Raw genomic sequence first — 20,560 nt, 5'->3', positions numbered from 1 at the left:
TATCGGCATATCTCTTCTGTCGACTCTGTTCTATCTGAAGCCTACCCCAACTTGCTGAATCAACTTAGTAGTCTTAAGTACCACTTTAGTACTCCACATAACTTGCTGACCGACCTTACCCCAACTTATCGGGGTGCTGCACTTCCTCCCATAGAGCATCTCACAAGGAGGTTGATCGATGCTAGCATGATAACTGTTGTTATATGAAAACTCTGCCAAAGGCATATACATATCCTAACTCCTACTGAAATCCAATACACATGCCCGAAGAATATCCTCCAGGGTCTGGATAATCCGCTCATGCTAGCCATCAGTATGCGGGTGGAAAGCTGTGATGACATGCATTCGAGTACCCAACTCCTCGTGAAACTTCTTCCAAAACCTGGAAGTAAACTGGACGTCCCTGTTTGAAACCACTGAACCCAACACCCCATGTTGTGCCACAAGCTCCCTGATGTATATTTCAATCAACTTCTACGCAGAGATACTCTCTTGGATCGGAATGAAATGCGTGCTCTTGGTCAATTGATCCACGATGACCCATATCGAATCCACTCTGCGCGCTATCTATGCCAGCTTCATGATGAACTCCATAGTAATTCTCTTCTCATTTCCAAGAGTGAATGTCCAACGACTGCATCTTTCCGTGAGGTTGCTGATGTTCAGTCTTGACTTTCCTGCAAGTCAAACACCTCTCCACATACCATGCCACATCCTACTTCATACATTGCCATCAATAATCGGGACAAGGATCTCTATATAATTTTCTCGCTCTGGGATGATACAGAATCTCGACTTTTGCGCTTCTTCCATCAAAACCTATCATGCACCACCCTAGTATGGAAACCACACCCTCCGATGAAGGGTCATAACCCCCGGTTATCATAACGAAGGAAACCACCTGCCCCACAATGCGCTCACTCTTCCGGTGCTCTTCCTTCATAAACTCAATCTGAGCCTCTCAGATCTGCTCTAAAAGTAGAGTAATCACCTTCATCCTTAAACACATATCTTGGATCGGAGCCACGACTGTTTTGCGGCTGAGAGCATCGGCCACCACGTTGGCCTTCCCCGAATGGTAAAGTATCTCACAATCATAATCCTTCACCACATTTAACCATGTATGATGTCTCATGTTCAAATTCGGCTGATCCATCAAATACCTCAAGCTCTTGTGATCCGTGTAGATAGTACAATGAACTTTATAGAGGTAATACCACCAAATCTTGAGGGCGAACAAAACAACCCCCTGCTCCAATGTGTAGGATAGTTCGCCTCATGAGGCTTCAATTTCTTTGAAGTGTAAGTGATAATGCAACCCCTCTACATCAGAAATGCACCAAACCTATGATCGACGCATCATAATAAACCACAAAATCATCAAACCCTCTGACAGTGTCAAAATCGGCGTCTCACACAATTTCTGCCTCAATTTCTCAAAAGATGCTTGCTGCTCAGGCCCCCAACGAAACGTGACAGTCTTCTTCGTCAACCGAATCAAAGTAACTGCTATCTTGGAGAAATCCTGAATAAATCTCTGATAGTAACCTGCTAAACCAAGGAAACTCTAAATCTCAGATGGAGACTTCGGAACCTACCATCTCATCACTTTCTCGACCTTGGTCAAATCAAACAGAATACCGTTCTGATTGACAAGGTTCCTCAGAAACTGCACCTCGCACAACTAGCTCTCACACTTAGAGAACTTCGCATACAGTCTCTCTCTCCCCTAGATCTCCAATATCTCCCTCAGATGCTCCTCATGCAGCTCCTACATCTTATAGTAGATAAGGATGACATCAATAAACACAATCATAGACCGATCCAACATGGGTCTGTATACACGATTCATGAGGTCCATGAATGTGATTGGAGCATTGGTGACCCCGAAGGGCATCATCACTAACTCGTAATGACTATAATGAGTCTGCAAGGCTGTCTTTTGCGTATCCTCCTCTTTGAACCTCATCTGATTATAACCCGAATGCAAATAAACCTTTGGAAAAACAAGATGCACTCTGAAGTTCGTCAAATAAATCGTTAATCCTGGGGAGTGGATAACGGTTCTTCATCGTTAGCTTATTCAGCTCCTGGTAGTCGATACACGTCTGATGTGACCCATCCTTCTTCTTCACAAACAAAATCGATGCTCCCCATGGCGAGCTACTAGGCCTAATGAACCCTTTGTCTAACAACTCCTGCAACTATGTAGATAACTCCTGCATCTCTTGTCACACCCCCGACCGAGGCGGTGGAACACGCCGTGATATGCGACTAAGTTCGTGGATCACAGGTAAACTGAATATATGGCACAAGAACAACAATGAACAATATAGCATTCGTGTTCCATCTTGATGTTTGAATATAAGGTTTTTACAAATAATAATGATACATGAATTTCCTTAACAGATAGGCATAGAATACTACAACAAGTAAACTAGGTCACCTGTAATCCAATCCATCTTGAATATATGTTTAGCGATTTCCTGAGAATACATGTAGTTTTGAGAGTCAACACGAGGTTGGTGAGCGTTACGGGTTTTCCGTTAACAGCAGTAATACTTTTAAAAAGTCTAAAACTATTATCTTTGTATGAATAACAGTAGTTGAAACAGTATTTACAATGAGTCTTTAAAAGCCAAAATGTATCTTTGTATAAGTAAATCCAGACTTAAAAACCGTGTTTATAAAGAATCTTTGAGTATCCTTGAAAACCAAATTGTACTATTCAATAAGTAATTCCATTCTTAAAAATAGTTTTGAAAGCAACCAAGCCCATTGTTGTAGTGAGAGAGAGAGAGAGCAAGAGATTTTGGTTAACGTTTTTAGGGAGTCATATATAACTAAGCTATGTGACTGAATGTACCCCATACAACGCTTCATTAGACATTGTAATAAAAATTGTAGACACCTATCACCCGCTTCGATTGATCAGTCAAGGGTTGTCGCTAGTAAACTCAGGTGAGATGTCAACCCGTTATAGATTTATACATATGTATCTCGCTTCGAAGATTAACAGTTACAGTAGTGTAGGTATGCTAAGTATTTAAACTCATCTAATGAATAACGTCTCATAAAAAATCCCTTAACTAAAAACTTTGTGAATAGCTCTCAACCCTAACTTAATTGCGATTAAGTCACGAGGCATAATGAATATTGTTTGTATAAGATTTATAAAAGTCAAGTATGTTTGACATGTGTAAAAGTGTAATATGCTAGCTTTTATAAAATGAATGTTTCAAATTAATGAACATATGTACGTGTATAAATGTTGCGTACTTAAGCATATAAACAAACATGCATAGTAATAGTTTGAATCCTTGAACTACTAGAAAGTTTTATAACATGCTTGTTATAATATACAATGTCACATAAAAATCATATATTTATATCATGTCGTATTTGTTGTGTGAACAAGTTATTTCACGATAAAATAACCATAATACGTATACGAAAAATTTATACTAGTTTATTCATAACAATATGGTAAATTGTTAAATAATAATATTTTTATAAACTAGGTTTAATGATTTGTATAAAAAAATATTTAGGCACATGTATTCCCCCCCCCCCCCCCCCCCCCCCCCCGAAATAATTAAAATTTTAAAAAGGGGTCGTAAGAACTCACCCTCGATGCGTGAACGCGGATTAGATTTGTTTTGGTGAAGTGCGATGCGAGAAATCGCAAAATTAACTGTTCCTTGCGTTTAAAACGAATCACCAGGCCTATTTATATTATCTAATAAACCAAAGGTTAGTTTTCGTATAAGTTATTTAGTATAGGGTGGTCTTTGTTAAAATATATAAATGCTAGGGTTTGATTTTGTTAAAATCATCCCCAAGGGACTGATATGGCAATCCATTTCCGAAACAGGGGGCTGAAGTGAACATTTTAAACCCAAGTTTGAGAAAGAGATTAGTTTTGAGGACGATTGTCCATAGAGGGGCCATTGTGTTTATTTTTAATTCAAGTTTGGAAGATGGGGGCTGATGGGCAATATCAGTAAAGTTTGGGGTGTGTTTTAATTAAAATAAATACAAGTTTGTTGCCTGTTCAAATTCCAGATCGGGTGTTTAATTTTCCAGATCGTGAAGAGGAACGTCGAGACCCACTTCCAGGTCTCATGTTCGACTGATAATTAACGAAGGAACGGGAATGGAATTTTTCAAGGTGGCGATGGTCGACTACTCACAGTGACAGCCAGCGGTGGTGATGACGGTTAAGCGAAGTGGCGGCAGGGGGAGGTCGACGAGACCGAATGGATGAAGGGAGGAAGCATTGAAGCTTCTTCCTGCTCCGATGGAGATGTGCGAAGGGGGAAGGGAGGTTTGTTTCCTAGGCGACGCGAGCGAAGCGATGCAGGTTGGAAGAAACAGCGAAACGGATGTGATTTCAGGGTGACGCAGCAAAGGCGAGACCTTCGGAGGTCTAGGTTCGATCTGAAACGGCAGAGAAAGAAGCGAGGGTCTCCGGTCTTTGGCTGGCCGCAGAGCGTGTTAACAGTCGCCAATCAAGAGGCGAATCGATAGTGGATACCCACTGCGAACTGGGAGGAGGAGCAATGGTTCGGTGGTTTACTGGTCGTCGATCATCAACAGTTTTTTTTTTTTTTTTTTTTTTTTTTTTTTTTTTTTTTTTTTTTTTTTTTTTTGATTTGGTGTTTAATAGAAATCATTGGGGTGTTTGGGTTTTCCTGGAAAATCGATGATAATGAAGGGGATATGGGTTTGATTTTTGACAAAAATCCATGGGTGTTTAAGCTTTGGTGTTTTGACAGGGAAAATGAAGGGGAAGCATTGAAGTTTTGATGTCCCATTGGCTCGACTGATTTGTCAAGAACAAGACCGTGTTCTTGACTAGAACGAAGGAGAAGAGTGAAGGATTACGGGTTGTTTGGGATTGGTTTTTAGACTAAAAAGTCTTTTTCGACAAAAAGATTTTTTTTTTGTCTTATAGCTTTTTGCAAAAGAAGATTTTGAAATGTGTTTGAGGAGCAAAGGCTAAAAAAACCAAAAGTCACAAAAAGTCAAAAAAATGTTTGGTAAAGTGAAAATGACTTTTGTAAATGGCTTTTCCAATAAAGTAATTTGAGTCTTTTTGAAAAGTCACGATTACCTTATTTTTTCCAACTTTTCACCACCTAAAAATATTAAATTACCAATATACACCTCATTTACAGATTAGCGATTCCCTCATTCTCGTTCTCTCCGCTCACCCACTCTTCTCTCTCGCATCGCATCTCGACCTGCAACATCAACCGACGACACCGGCGACCTACAGCACCGGCGACACAGGCGACCTTCAACACCAGCATTTCTCCATCTCCGATCAGGTTTTTTTTTTCCAGTCGATTTCCAATCTCTTGTCTATTTCCGATTTTAGCAAAGATATGTTGTGAAATTGATGAAATATTTCCCGATTTTCTGAAATTGATATGCTGAAATTGATATTCCTGTCTGTTTCTGATTTTCTAGCATCTCTAATAGTGATGTTCCTCCTGAATTCTGAAATTAATATGCTGTGAAATAGTGATTATTCTGTGAACTTGATGAAATATGAATTAACAATTAGTGAAATCGATGAAATATGAAGCTGATGATATGCTGTGAATTAACAATATGTGAACTTGATGAAATATGAATTAACAATTCTGTGAACTTGATGATATGCTGTGATACTCTATTTTTTTGTTTTGATTAGAATTTTGATAAGTTAATGAAATCATTTAGGAAGGTTAATGAAATTGGTTTGTTGCTTAAATGTTGATACTATATGCAATTCACAGATAATGGATGAAAATAACACTACAATTGTTGATTGTGAAACATCTTTAAAAATGAAAAAACCAAAATTTGGGTGGGATAATCGTAGCTTCATGGTGTTTGTTGATTCGTGCTTGATTGAACAAAAAAAAAGGCCATAAACCCACTACCTCCTTTGATAAAGTTGGGTGGGAAAATATACAAAAACCCATTAAGGAGAAAACAGGTTACAGTCTTGAAAAAAACAACTAACAAACAAATGGGAGAACATGAAAAAAGAGTGGAAGCTTTATGACCGCTTAATGAGGCTTGAAACCGGACTCGGTGGGACGAGAAGCCTAGTAGATGCGTCCTATGAGTGTTGGGAGGAGAAAATAAAGGTATGATTACTATTCTTTTTAATTATTTTAAGTTATGATTGCATATAGATTGAACATATTTGATTTACAATATCTTTTTGTCTTGTAGGATAATAAAGATTATGCCAAATTTAGGAATACAGATTTGAGCATATTTGATGAGAAATATGCTACTTTGTTTCGGGATTCTATTGCAGTTGGAGATCAGACTATGACTCCGTTACAATTTTAAAACAATAGAAATCCAAATGAAGAAAATATGGAGAGCAAATGAGATAGTGATGAAATCAATTTAGATGATGATGAGCCTCTTTTTACTAGTCTCCATGAAAGTAGTTCAAGTAAAAGGAAGAGGTCTAAGTCTGTTTCCAACAACCGTCCAACCAAGAGTAAAAGTTCAATTTATGAAGAAAAAGTTGATGCTTTATTGGATGTCATATCATCAAAAAGCACACAAACTTATCCATGAAATAATCCATCCCCAACAATAGCAGATTGCATGGCCATTGTCATCAAATTCCCCGATTTTCGTGAAGGGTCCAACGAATTTTCACAAGCATTGCTTGTCTTCACTAAAAAGAAAAATCGTGAAGCTTTTATGTTTCCAACGACCAATGAAGCCAAGATGGAGTTTCTTTAGTTACTTATGAAATCATGATTTAGCAATATGTGTTATGCTTTGACATTTATGTGTTATCCTTTGACAATATGTGTTATGCTTTGACATTTATGTGTTATCCTTTGACAATATGTGTTATGCTTTGACATTAAGTTTTATGTTTTGACATTATTGATGGGTTTTAGCCATAAGAACTTTCCTATGTGCGCATGCAAAACCCTAATGCTCGGATCTAGGCTTTCTAATAAACATGCTTTGAATCCAAGACTTCTAATTACTAATTAGGTTAAATAACAACATTGAAATAGATCTAGAACCATACCTTTGAGTTCCTTGTTGATCTTGAGGTCTTGGAGCTTCTAGAGTCACAAATGTCACTCCTCTGATGGCTTACAAACACCAATAGCAAGGAGAATGATTTAGGAGAGAGGAGAGGGGAGGAATTTCGACCAGAGGTTCCTTACTTTTGGTTAGCTTTCGAATTCCCATGCCATAGGGTCCTTTTATACTTGTAGACTCCTTAAGGGTTACAACCTAAACCCTAATTGGATAATCTTCTCTTAAGGCTATCCAAATCCATTCCTAGATAAGCATATGGACGATTTTAGCTCTCCTAAAGCTCTTAGAATCCGTCCAAACCATATCCTAATGGATTTATAGTCTAAAGTTTAACTATCAAACAATTGACAGTTTATACCCCTTTATTTAATTAATCTCTTTAGGTCACCAAATTAATTCTATGACTTATATTAATCAAATAACAATATATTATTCATTATATTATTCCCATAATATTTACTCTCTCTTATTAAATCATCCTATCAAGTTGCTATGGTGAAGGCAACCCAAAATGACCATGCATAACCGGATATAGTTACAGCCTTAGACACTATTCCAACAGTCTCCCACTTGGATAAGTCTAGTAACTATACAAGTACAATTCGGTTTGCAATTGTAGCTCTCAAAGACGCTGTCAAACTCTGATCTAATCAATCTTGTCCTTTAGATAAGGGATCGTACAGTCCTCTGTTAGATATCATGCTGACAATCCTATGGAATGGTTAGTCAAGCATTTAGGTTTCTCGATCTCTGATTTATTTGACATAGAACTTAATCGAACACATCAATTCAGTTCTGACCGGGCCCGACACATAAGTCAAATCAAATCATCGAGCGGCCGAGATATCGCTTTTACCTTCTTAGATAAAAGTTACAGATAAACTTCGACTTATATGCATTTACTTATTCATTAACCAACTATACACAACAATGCGTTTTATAACACCGATTTACTGATGCGTTTTCGCATTATCAATGTACAACCAATTAACAAATAACAAACCATATATCTAGGTTTTAAGACTATATGATATTATCGTCTTGCGATCACCCTTTTATATCTTATTCCATAAGGTGATTCCAGCAAGCGCGGGTTTGTTCCAATGCTCAAAACTAGTTCATAAGCACTCATGAATGTTGCAGCAACCCTTTGCTATGTCTAACACCATTTAGACATTCTACACACCAATTCATGACAATCTTCATTCATATCTACTTCCAACATATGAACGATTGTGGACAATTTGAACAATTCTATTATTCTTAATAATTTCAATTATTCCGGAAGTCAAAACATGCAAAGAGAAACAATAGTTAAACGATTAACATAAGATAGTAACATTACTTATAAATAAAACTCCTTTATTTAATCATCAAATGTTAATTACATTTATCTATTATACGTTTCTAATACTATCTAATCTATGCTAATATCATTCTTCAGCCCAATGCTCCTAGCGTGCTGCAAGTGCTTAACCCTACTCAGTCCCTTCGTAAGCGGATCTGCTGGGTTATCTTCTGATGATATCCTCTTCACTACGAGTTGTCCTTCTTCTACACGATGTCTGATGAAGTGATATTTTCTGTCGATATGTCTTGATCTACCATGATCCCTCGGTTCCTTGGTTAAGGCAACCGCACCTTCGTTATCACAGAAAATCTCCATGGGCTCCTTTATGGCAGGTACGACTCTAAGATCACCGATGAAGTTCTTTAGCCATATTGCCTCCTTCGACGCTTCGCTCGCTGCAATGTACTCTGATTCGCACGTTGAATCAGCTATGGTTTCTTCCTTGGAACTCTTCCATGTCACTGCTCCTCCATTTAGGGTAAAAACCCAGCCCGACTGCGAACGGTAGTTGTCCCTGTCGGTCTGAAAGCTGGCGTCACTATACCCTCTCACCTTCAAGTCATCACTCCCTCCGAGGACTAAGAACCATTCCTTCGTCCTCCGAAGGTACTTAAGGATATTCTTCACCGCAATCCAATGTGCTTTGCCAGGATTCCCTTGATATCTGCTAACCATGCTCAAAGCGAAGGCTACATCAGGGCGAGTACAAGTCATAGCGTACATGATTGAGCCAACTGCGGAAGCGTATGGTACTCGGCTCATTTCTGCTATCTCAGCTTCGGTACTCGGACTTTGAGTCTTACTCAACTTGGCATTACTTTGTATTGGTAATTCTCCCTTCTTTGAGTTTTCCATACTAAAACGTTTCAGTACCTTCTCCAAGTAAGTGTTCTGACTAAGTCCAATTAGTCTCTTACTTCTTTCTCTCACTATCCTTATTCCCAAAATGTAAGAAGCTTCTCCGAGGTCCTTCATAGCGAAGCACTTCCCGAGCCAGGACTTAATTCCTGCAGAGTCGGGATGTCGTTTCCTATGAGCAATATGTCATCGACATATAGAACGAGAAAGCTTACTATACTCCCACTGGCTTTGACATATACACAAGACTCGTCTTCGCTTCGTACAAATCCAAACTCTTTGACTTTCTCATCGAAGCAAAGATTCCATCTGCGAGACGCTTGCTTAAGTCCATAAATGGACTTCTCAAGCTTACACACTCTATTCGGATGCTTCGGATCCACAAACCCCTCGGGCTGAGCCATGTAAACATCCTCAGCCAACTTCCCATTAAGAAAAGCGGTCTTGACATCCATTTGCCAAATCTCATAATCATGAAATGCGGCAATAGCTAGCATCACTCTTATAGATTTAATCTTCGCAACTGGTGAGAAGGTCTCATCATAGTCAACTCCAGGAGTTTGAGTAAAGCCCTTCGCAACCAATCGTGCTTTATATGTGTGCAAGTTTCCATCCACGTCGGTCTTCTTCTTGAAGATCCATTTGCACCCAACGGTCTTACGTCCGGGCACATAATCAACCAAATTCCAAACTTGGTTATCATACATGGATTGGATCTCGCTATCCATTGCCTCTTTCCATTTCGCAGACTCCGGGCCTGCCATGGCTTCCTTATAGCTATTAGGTTCATCAAGATTTATTAGTGTACCATCACTAATATACGTGTCCCCTTCGGTAGTAATATGAAAACCATAAAACTGGGGTAGAACTCTAACTCTATCGGAACGTCTAAGAGGTAAGGACTCGTCAATCGGTTCAACCGGAGTTTCCTCCTCGGGTTGAGTGCCAGTGGTAGAGGTTCCTTCATCTATCGACTCTTGAATCTCTTCAAGCTCGATTTGCCTCCCACTGTCTCCTTGGCTTATGAGTTCTCTCTCTCGGAAAACTCCTCTCCTCGCAACGAAGACCACATTGTCCTTCAGTCTATAGAAGAGATATCCAAAGGATATCTGCGTGTAGCCGATGAAAATACATCGCTCACTTCTCGGTTCAAGCTTGTCGTGAGTATCTCGTCTTACGAAAGCCTCGCAACCCCAAACCTTGATATGTGCCAACGAGGGAGCTTTCCCTGTCCACATCTCGTGAGGTGTTTTGGCAACCTTCTTGGTAGGGACTCGGTTAAGGATATGGGCGGCAGTCTCTAAGGCATACCCCCAAAAAGAGATAGGTAGTGAAGCACGACTCATCATAGAGCGAACCATATCCAATAAGGTTCGATTACGCCTTTCTGCCACACCATTCAACTGCGGTGTCCTAGGAGGCGTCAATTGCGAAACTATTCCACACTCCTTGAGATAATCGTGGAATTCAAGACTTAGGTACTCTCCTCCTCGATCGGATCGAAGCATCTTGATTTTCCTGCCCAATTGATTCTCCACTTCATTCTTGAACTCTTTGAACTTTTCAAAGGTTTCTGACTTTTGCTTGATTAAGTAGATATACCCATATCTACTATAGTCGTTTGTAAAAGTCACGTAGAAGCGGTTCCCATCCTTCGTGGTTGATCTAAATGGTCCACATACATCGGTATGTATTAGGTCCAATAGACCCTCGCCCCTTTCACATGTACTCGTGAAGGGTGACTTAGTCATCTTTCCAAGTAAACAAGATTCGCATGTGTCATCTTCCCTAAGGTCGAATGACTCCAACACTCCATCCTTTTGGAGTTGGGCTATGCGTTTCTTGTTGACATGTCCAAGACGACAATGCCACAAGGATGCTTTATCCATACTAGTGGAAGAATCAATATTCAAAACATCATTTCCTAAGTTATCAACAATCATAACGGTTTCATATATTCCATTACATGGTATAGCTTCAAAGTAAAAGACACCATTTAGATAAGCTAAAATAGAACCATTCTCATTATTAAAAGAAAATCTAAATCCTTGTCTATACAAACCATGAAATGAAATGATGTTTCTAGCCATTTCTGGCGAATAGCAACAATTGTTCAAATCTAAAACCAAACTATTCCTAAGCACTAAAGAATACACTCCAATCTTGGTCACAGGTGACGATCTTCTGTTCCCCATGATTAGATTTATCCTTCCTTGCTCCACATCCCTACTTCTTCTTAGTCCCTGCACATTAGAACAAATGTGGTAACCACAACCGGTATCAAGGACCCAAGAAATAGCATGATTAGAATCGTTAGATTTAATTGTGTATATACCTGCGAAAGATGGCTTGATCTTTCCTTCTTTGATTGCTTGCAGGTATTCTGGGCAGCTTCTCTTCCAATGTCCTATCTTGTGGTAGTGGTGGCACTCTGCCTCCTTCGGGTTAGGACAGGGCTTAGCGGGATCAACTTTGGTCCCACTAGAAGAGGCACCATCTCGGGCTTTCGCCTTGCGATAGTTCTTCGATGAAGCTTTCCTCTTCTTTCCCTTTCCTTGACCAATAGCCAAGACAGGAGCAGCGGGCGGATTGGGAGTAGGTGCAACAGACTTGTCCTTGAAGTTGCTCTCAGCGACTCTCAAGAGACCTTGGAGTTTGCTTAGGGTGACCTCCTCTTTTTTCATGTGGTAGGTCATCCTAAATTGGTTGTACATCGGAGGCAAAGAGTGAAGCACCATGTTGATCGCCAAGTCTTCCCCGAAGTCAACATTTAACTTGCGAAGGCGGTCGACATACCTTTGCATCTTTTGCAAGTGCACGGTAAGAGATTCTCCATGACCCATCTTCGCGGAAATCATGTTAGTGAAAATCTCATACCGCTCTTGTCTCGCGTTTTGGTGGTACCTCTCCAATAAGTCTTGGTGCATCTCGTACGGGTACATGTCCTCGTAGGACTTTTGGAATTCGGAGTTCATGGTAGCGATCATGATGCAATGTACCTTCGTTGCATCTCGCTCATGAGTTTCAAAGGCGGTGATTTCGGCTGGAGTAGCGATTTCGGTGTTGATTTTCTCGAGCTTCTCATCAAGGACATACTCCTTGTCCTCATAGCGAGCAATGGTGCGAATGTATCTTATCCATTCGCTAAAGTTCATTCCATCGAAGGTGACCTTTTGGCAAAGGCTCATCAACGTGAAAGAACTAGCAGCAGCGTTGTTTGCGTTCGACATCTATAATTAGAAAAAGGACAAAGATAGATTAGAATATGAATCCCTAATTATCACCCAATAAGAAAAATTAGGGCTAGGATCCAACAATGACATTTACATATTAGAAAAGAGATGCCGTAATCTAACATGCAAATACATTGAAGGTAAGTGAATGACGATTCACTAATTCTCCATCACAAAACTTAAACTATTAGTCCTAAGTGTTTTTTGAGAATTCCTAGGTTCGGATGAGATTCATTGAAACTATTCAATGGCATGTTTAAATCTCGATATGCCCCTCTTGTTTGTGACTGGGATACCGAGGATCACAAAGCGGGTGTGAATAACCATGCAAATTCACATGGTGCCTTCATTGTAACGATCACCTATTCGATGTGCCGGTAAACCACACACGCTCCATCGAACTATGATAAACAATGAATCACCCTTTGCCACCTTCGCTTAGAACCAATTAGTGTGCCGGTAAACCACACACGCTCCACTAACTTCTTAGCAAGGTGCAAAGTGTAATTTCATGGGATTGCATCAATTCACTTTTCCTAAAGTAACTAAGATTGGGAAATTTTAAAATATGTGTAGTTACTTTATATTTCTTATTATACTTTTAATGAGAGGATGAGGTTGCCCTATCCTACCCGTTCGGCTAACGACCCTCCACCAATCAAGCAAGCGGTGGGTGTGAGTGTACACCCATTAAGCGCCATTTTATAGGCCGCAACCTTATACCCACCTTATAGATTGGCTTCGTGAATGAGGCCTACTAACGGTAAGACTAGCATTTAGTTATACATATATATATATTATACTAGTAATATCATATTAGTATAGGGTTGTATTTTAAACCTTTTAAAATCTAGAGTTTTGAAATTTAAGTTGTCTAAATTAAAACTTTTAATCACAAATATAAATTTCAAAACTTGAGGGGAAGTTTTAAACATTTAAAACATGGAGGATCAAATAACAAATAATTCCAATTAACAATTAATATCCTAATTATCTATATTTGATTTATTCAAGATTTCTTTTAAGATAATTACCAAAATAATCAAAATAATTAATTAATTATCATATAAGGAAATTAAATATTTAATTAGTTGATAATTACCTTTGATTAGATCAAGATAACAATTATATTTATCAGAAAAACGAATTAATATTGATCTAATTAGTTTATGGTAAGTTTGGATAAGATAAACACAAAGAAATCCCGAATCTGGCCATTCCTAACGCTTGGACTCGCCGAGTGCACAAAGGGACTCGCCGAGTCAGGCCTACTCGCCGAGTCCACTTTGAGACTCGCCGAGTCCATGACTCAGAAACCTAAAAAATCGAATTTTGCAGGTTTGTTTCAGTTAATCAAGCAACAATTTACAGAAAACCAAGCTAGGCTCTGATACCACTGATGGGTTTTAGCCATAAGAACTTTCCTATGTGCGCATGCAAAACCCTAATGCTCGGATCTAGGCTTTCTAATAAACATGCTTTGAATCCAAGACTTCTAATTACTAATTAGGTTAAATAACAACATTGAAATAGATCTAGAACCATACCTTTGAGTTCCTTGTTGATCTTGAGGTCTTGGAGCTTCTAGAGTCACAAATGTCACTCCTCTGATGGCTTACAAACACCAATAGCAAGGAGAATGATTTAGGAGAGAGGAGAGGGGATGAATTTCGACCAGAGGTTCCTTACTTTTGGTTAGCTTTCGAATTCCGATGCCATAGGGTCCTTTTATACTTGTAGACTCCTTAAGGGTTACAACCTAAACCCTAATTGGATAATCTTCTCTTAAGGCTATCCAAATCCATTCCTAGATAAGCATATGGACGATTTTAGCTCTCCTAAAGCTCTTAGAATCCGTCCAAACCATATCCTAATGGATTTACAGTCTAAAGTTTAACCATCAAACAATTGACAGTTTATACCCCTTTATTTAATTAATCTCTTTAAGTCACCAAATTAATTCTAATTAATTCTATGACTTATATTAATCAAATAACAATATATTATTCATTATATTATTCCCATAATATTTACTCTCTCTTATTAAATCATCCTATCAAGTTGCTATGGTGAAGGCAACCCAAAAGGACCATGCATAACCGGATATAGTTACAGCCTTAGACACTATTCCAACAATTATGTGTTGTACTTTGACATTATGTATTTGACATTTTATATTATGTGTTATTGTTTGTGTTTATGTTATGTGTTAATGGTTGACATCTTTTTATTTGTATTATGTAGAATGGATAGTGATGATTCTCATTCATCCAATGATAATGAAGAATGTGAAATGGAAGAGGATAGAGAATTTGAAATGTTATGTGGATTTGCTTTGCAAGGGATAATACTCGCTCGTAACTTACGCACGCCATGTCATACTTCAGACTGCACATGGCGCATGTTTATTACTGAAGTACTAAATGACCATCCTAGACGTTGTTATGAGATGTTTAGACTCAACGTACCGGTTTTTAGATAGTTATGCATGGATCTTGCTACAAATTACGGGCTACAACAAACACAAAAAGTATCTATTGAGGAGTCTGTAGGAATATTTTTGATGACTTCGGCTCATGGGTGTAGCAATACATTTGTGCAAGAATTTTTTAATCATTCAGGAGAAACGATTCACAGGCATTTCCATATAGTTTTGGAAGCCATGCTAAAACTGAGTGCCGACATCATCAAGCCAGATGCAAACTATAATGATGATGTTCCTGAATATATATTAAATAAGCCTTGGTATTATCCAATGTTTATTTTCTTGGTAGTCAAACTTTAACAAATAATTTATTTATGATATATTTTTGAATTTGAAGGATTGCATTGGTGCTATAGTTGGGACACACATCAGGGCATCGGTTCCACAAAAAGATGAAGTGAGGTACATTGATCGAAAGGGATATGCAACACAAAATATAATGGTTGTTTGTGATTTTAACATGTGCTTTACATTTGTTTAGGCCGGTTGGGAGGGGACTGCACATGATACAAGAATTTTCAATGAAGCCTTATGGAGACCATATCTTAATTTTCCTTATCCAACGGGTGGTTAGTATTTTTTTTAACACAAGTTTTATGTTTTTACTACTTGTTTGAAACGAATAATAAATGTTTGTTTTATTTACAGATTAATATTACGTTGTTGATGTTGGATATCCAAATACGAGAGGGTATCTTGCTCCATATAAAGGCACAAATATTGGTTATCATTTACCAGATTTTCGACGTGGACACACAACTGCTATTCGTGAACCTTGTGGACCGAAAGAGAAATTTAACTATCTCCACTCATCATTGCGAAATATCATTGAACAGACTTTTGGAGTGTGGAAAGCTAAGTGGGTGTTATTAAGAGACATGCATGTTAATTACAAGTACAAGAACCAAGTGAGAATTGTGATAGCATCAATGGAGATCCATAACTACATTAGAAGTTTGGTATGTCTAACGAAGCGTTTAATAGGGCACAACAAGAATCCTACAATCCCGTACGAGGTGATACCGGGAGTGTTGTTTACGAAGAAGGTACAAGTACACGTCGCACGAGCGATGATGATTTATATATGGCAGCGATACGGGATATTATTGCACAAGATATAATCACATTGCGAAAATGAATGTAATATTATCTATGATATTTTTTTTGAATTATTTAGAATTTGTATGAACGTAATTTTAATATTGTTATGGTCTAATCCAAAAAATTAGAAATATTTTAATTTGTATGAACGTAATTTATATTTTATATTTGTATGAACGTAATTTTAATATTGTCATGGTCTAATACACAAAGTTCTCTTATGAATTATTTACAATTTGTATGAATGTAGTAATTTTAATATTGTCATGGTCTTATCCAAAAAATTAGAAATATTTTAAAAGATTTTTATATTTTATATTTTCTAATAAAATATTTACAAAATTATGATATGTGTTTAAAAAAATTTAAGTATAAAATAATATATGTAAAGCAGTAAATCAATGTAAATATGTAAACATGTCCTTTTTAAGCATTTTACATGTAAATGTTAAACCAAACAATTTAACTTTTGATTTTTTCCCTTCAAAAGCTAATCTAAACACATTTTAAAAAACAACTTTTGTAAAAAGTCTTTTTACAAAAAAAGACTTTTGCCCCACAAAAGCTAAGCCAAATACCCTCTTAAAATAACTCTTTTTTCTTCTTGCGAAAAAGTCATTCTAAAAGGACTTTTAGAATTGTCAAACACCTTTTCAAACTTTTAACTTTTTCAAAAAGCTAAAAGTTCAAAAAGTCATTTTGAAAAATAATCCAAACACCCTCTAGATGTTGCGTCTGTGGTGATTCTTGACAGTTTAAGAAGGGAAACACATGTTCCCTTTGTGTGTAAACTTAGATATATTAGAAATCTTCAAATTCCTTTGTGTGTAAACTTAGATATATTGAAATGTGAAGTAATCTTCAAATTTATTTGAGTGTACTTTAATTGTATTGATTTAACTTGGATATATATTTGATATTTGGTATTTGATTTTGTATTGGAGTGTGTATTGGTATAATTTTTAAATAGATATACTATAAACTCTTAGGTTTAGTAATATTGTATGGATGTGAATATTTGTTTGATTTAGTATGTGTTATTGGTTGTTTTCCATTTGTATACGTATATTTATTTAAGACTTTCACAAATCATTTCTTAACAATTATAATCTATTTATTTGTCATAGATTTGACATATATATATATATATATATATATATATATATATATATATATATATATATATATATTTGAAGTCATGTTAGGAAATGAGAAGTTTGTTAATTTGTTATCCATTGGTTTGCTAAATTTAATATACACACACATATAATGTATATTTATGACAATTTAACCAATCACATGTACCTAATTGAAACGACCCCTTTTCATACTTAACATTATTATCACTCCAAGTTACTCCAAAACATGCTACATGCATATTTAAAAAACTAACATTTTACATTGATAATTTGATTATAAAAATCAGGATACAAACCGACTAAGTTTTAGTATATTACATAACTACCCAGGATATTAAAGCTTTTATACAAACGTGAAGTCAAGTAAAAAAGTAATAGTATAAACTATTTTAAATCTTCCAACAATATATGACTATACTGGATGTTTATAACCTGCAATAATTAAACACTGAGAGGATAAGCGGTGACGCTTAATGAGTTCAATAATAGATACAATATAACATTATGCCATATATATACCAATATGACAGAAACAAACGAGGAAAAGAACAACAAAGGCAAATGAGTATCATATGAGATGCTTTCCATATCAACGAATAATCTAACTCAAAGATTTATAATCAATGAGACACAAGAATTTCAATACTTGATATACATCAATAAGAAGTTTGCCCATATGGCATGGACAAATAACCAATTTCTGAATAAACATTTTGGCTAGCAAATTATAGGCTTTCAGCCCTGCCTAGCTTTCTGCCAATGCTAAAGGAATGCTTAATCAGTCACTTCATGGTCAAAGGCTACATACCAATACTCAAGTGATGCTTAACCGTTCACTTCAAGTCAAAGGTATAGCTCCGTTAGTATTCTGTTAGTATACTAGTCATGCTTTAGATAGCCAAAGGTATAAAACCAGAATAACACAAGAAAGCACATTGAACATATAACACATAACATATAATTGTTCCAATATATTGAACTCGCCGTGAAATAACTGGAGGAATAAATCATAATTTGGGCAACACTTCGACTCTAAAAATGACTTTCCGTGACGAAACCGAGATTTTAGTTGAAAACCGGTCTTACGCGGGCAAAGTTTCGACTTGAAAATATGATTTTCTCAAGAACTTCGGAGCGTCGGGACTTGCTTCGGGTGTCGGGGATGATATCGGGACCTCGGGGGTTAAAAGTAGCTTAGAATGAAGAAAAAAGTGTAAAAAATGTAAACTTTCCAAACAAATCTGGGAGAATTCGCATACTATTTATAGGAGACCGGAGCCTCGTAGTACACTGGATGTACGAGGCGTGGCAACTGATCGGATCTTGTTCCTCAGACGTGTCACGCAAGCGTAATACATGTGTGTATGTGAAGGAGCAGGGGAACGTCTTCGCCTTCTGACCTAGTCCGAGTACACTGGGCGTACGACTTTTGATAAGTATCAAATTTTTATTTAAAAACTTCAAAAATTCATATCTTTTGCATAGTAGCTCCATTTCTGACATTCTTTATAACCACACGTAGGTGAAATTATGCTCTTCAACTTTCGTTTAGACTCCGTCGGCTAATTTTGACTTTATTTTTAATATTATATTTTTAACAGGCCGAGATATGAAAAATCCGTTAAAATTTCATAAACTTCTTCATTCAACGTCTGTTTTCGTCTGTCTTTTTACTGTTGTACTGCTATTGACAAGACCTTCGATTCTCGTTTAGGTTGTGTTGGTTAAAAATCATTCGATCTTTATTTCGAGTTTTTAGCTATCTACTTCTATACCGAATTTTGGAAAAATCATAACTTTTTCATACGAAGTCAGATTTGAACGTTCTTTTTATGAAAATTCACGGTTTAACGAATACTACGACTTTCGTATAGATTATAAAGGGTAAAAAGTAGTTCATCGAAAACTCACTTTTTACGTCTTATGACATCGTGTCGGTTCTGTCACGAAACTTTAAGAAGTCATAACTTCTTCGTTATAACTCAGATTTCAGTGAGGTTTTTGCCTAAATGTTTCTAACGAGATTCTTTACAACTTTCAATAATATAATTTATTTATTTAAAATTTTATATTTTCATTAAATTTCAATATTTGAATTTTGATTGGATTCTCATAAGACTTCCAATATTTTTTGAGTGATTCTAAACATAGTTTTACTTCATTTCTAATAAAAATTATCTGTTAGAACTCAACGCTCAATATCATATAATATTTCAAAATATTATTTATTTTTAAACTACAAAACACGATAACTAAACGTGTATTTTACACTAATCATGACACACATATCTATACCCGTATATATATATATATATATATATATATATATATATATATATATATATATATATATATATATATATATATATATATATATAGTCGTTCACGAAAGTACTGGGTGTTGGACTATTTTCACTGTAAAAATCCACCACAACCGGTTTGGATTCCTATATTTTTCCGGAATATATTACCAATAATAGATATTATGTCTAAATCAATATTTTCAGGTTTCGCGATTTATAAATTTGAAAACGTTTGATTTTCAACTTTTATAAATATTTTTATAAAAATATGTCAAATATGAAATAAAATATTAGGTTGGAGCTTGAGTCGAAAAACGCTTTCGGAAATTCCTTTTGAGGTGTGCAAGTCTCTCAATGAATAGAAACAATTTTAGTGGTTTTAAGAAAATCAATATTCTACTGGTTTTGGATTTTTTAAACAGTCGTATCTTTTGCATACGAACTCCATTTTGGACGTTCTTTGTATTTTCGGAAACATGGAAACATGTACTACGAGACTGGAGTGTTTGTTTTTCGAAGTAAGATACTATCTTTTATCATATAACACTTGAAATAACTCATTTATTTTACATTAGATGCACTAAAACTCAATGAGTCAAATTATCAAAAGGCATACTATGAACCTGACCGTTCATAGTCTTTGACCTAAATTTTGGGATGTCAAATTACCTCCCCCTCAAGGGAATTTCGTCCCGAAATTATTATGTTCCAAAATATTTTGTTCCACTATCATTTTATTATACTGTCATTTCAAACCACTAGTGAGGGGAGCACCGCTGAATAGTTGCAGATACTTTTGTTTCATTTGATCCTCGCATTTTGAAGTAAATTCCGACTTTATACGAGAGTTCTACCGGGCCTTTACTATAGGTACGCAACTTTGTTTGAAGCTTTTGATTTCTCGATCCATGATCTTCATTGGTTCCTTCACGAAGTGAAATTTAGTGTTGACCTGGATCTCATCGAGAGGAAAAACATGGTTCTCATTGGAGAGACACTTTTAAAGGTTT

General features: G+C 36.7%; 1 long non-coding RNA gene across 1 annotated transcript; it reads left to right on the top strand.

The window, feature by feature from the left end:
- Window positions 1-4,643: 4,643 nt before the first annotated feature.
- LOC145062468 (uncharacterized) lies at window positions 4,644-6,872 on the top strand. Its single transcript, XR_013687573.1, has 2 exons — window positions 4,644-6,143; window positions 6,232-6,872. It is a non-coding gene; the product is annotated as an uncharacterized LOC145062468 (long non-coding RNA).
- The last annotated feature ends 13,688 nt before the right edge of the window (window positions 6,873-20,560 follow it).

This window comes from Lactuca serriola, chromosome 7 (assembly GCF_051521515.1).
Source record: "Lactuca serriola cultivar US96UC23 chromosome 7, Lser_US96UC23_V15, whole genome shotgun sequence".
Classification (NCBI taxonomy): Eukaryota; Viridiplantae; Streptophyta; class Magnoliopsida; order Asterales; family Asteraceae; genus Lactuca; species Lactuca serriola.
This window is presented reverse-complemented; position numbering and strand designations above follow the sequence as displayed.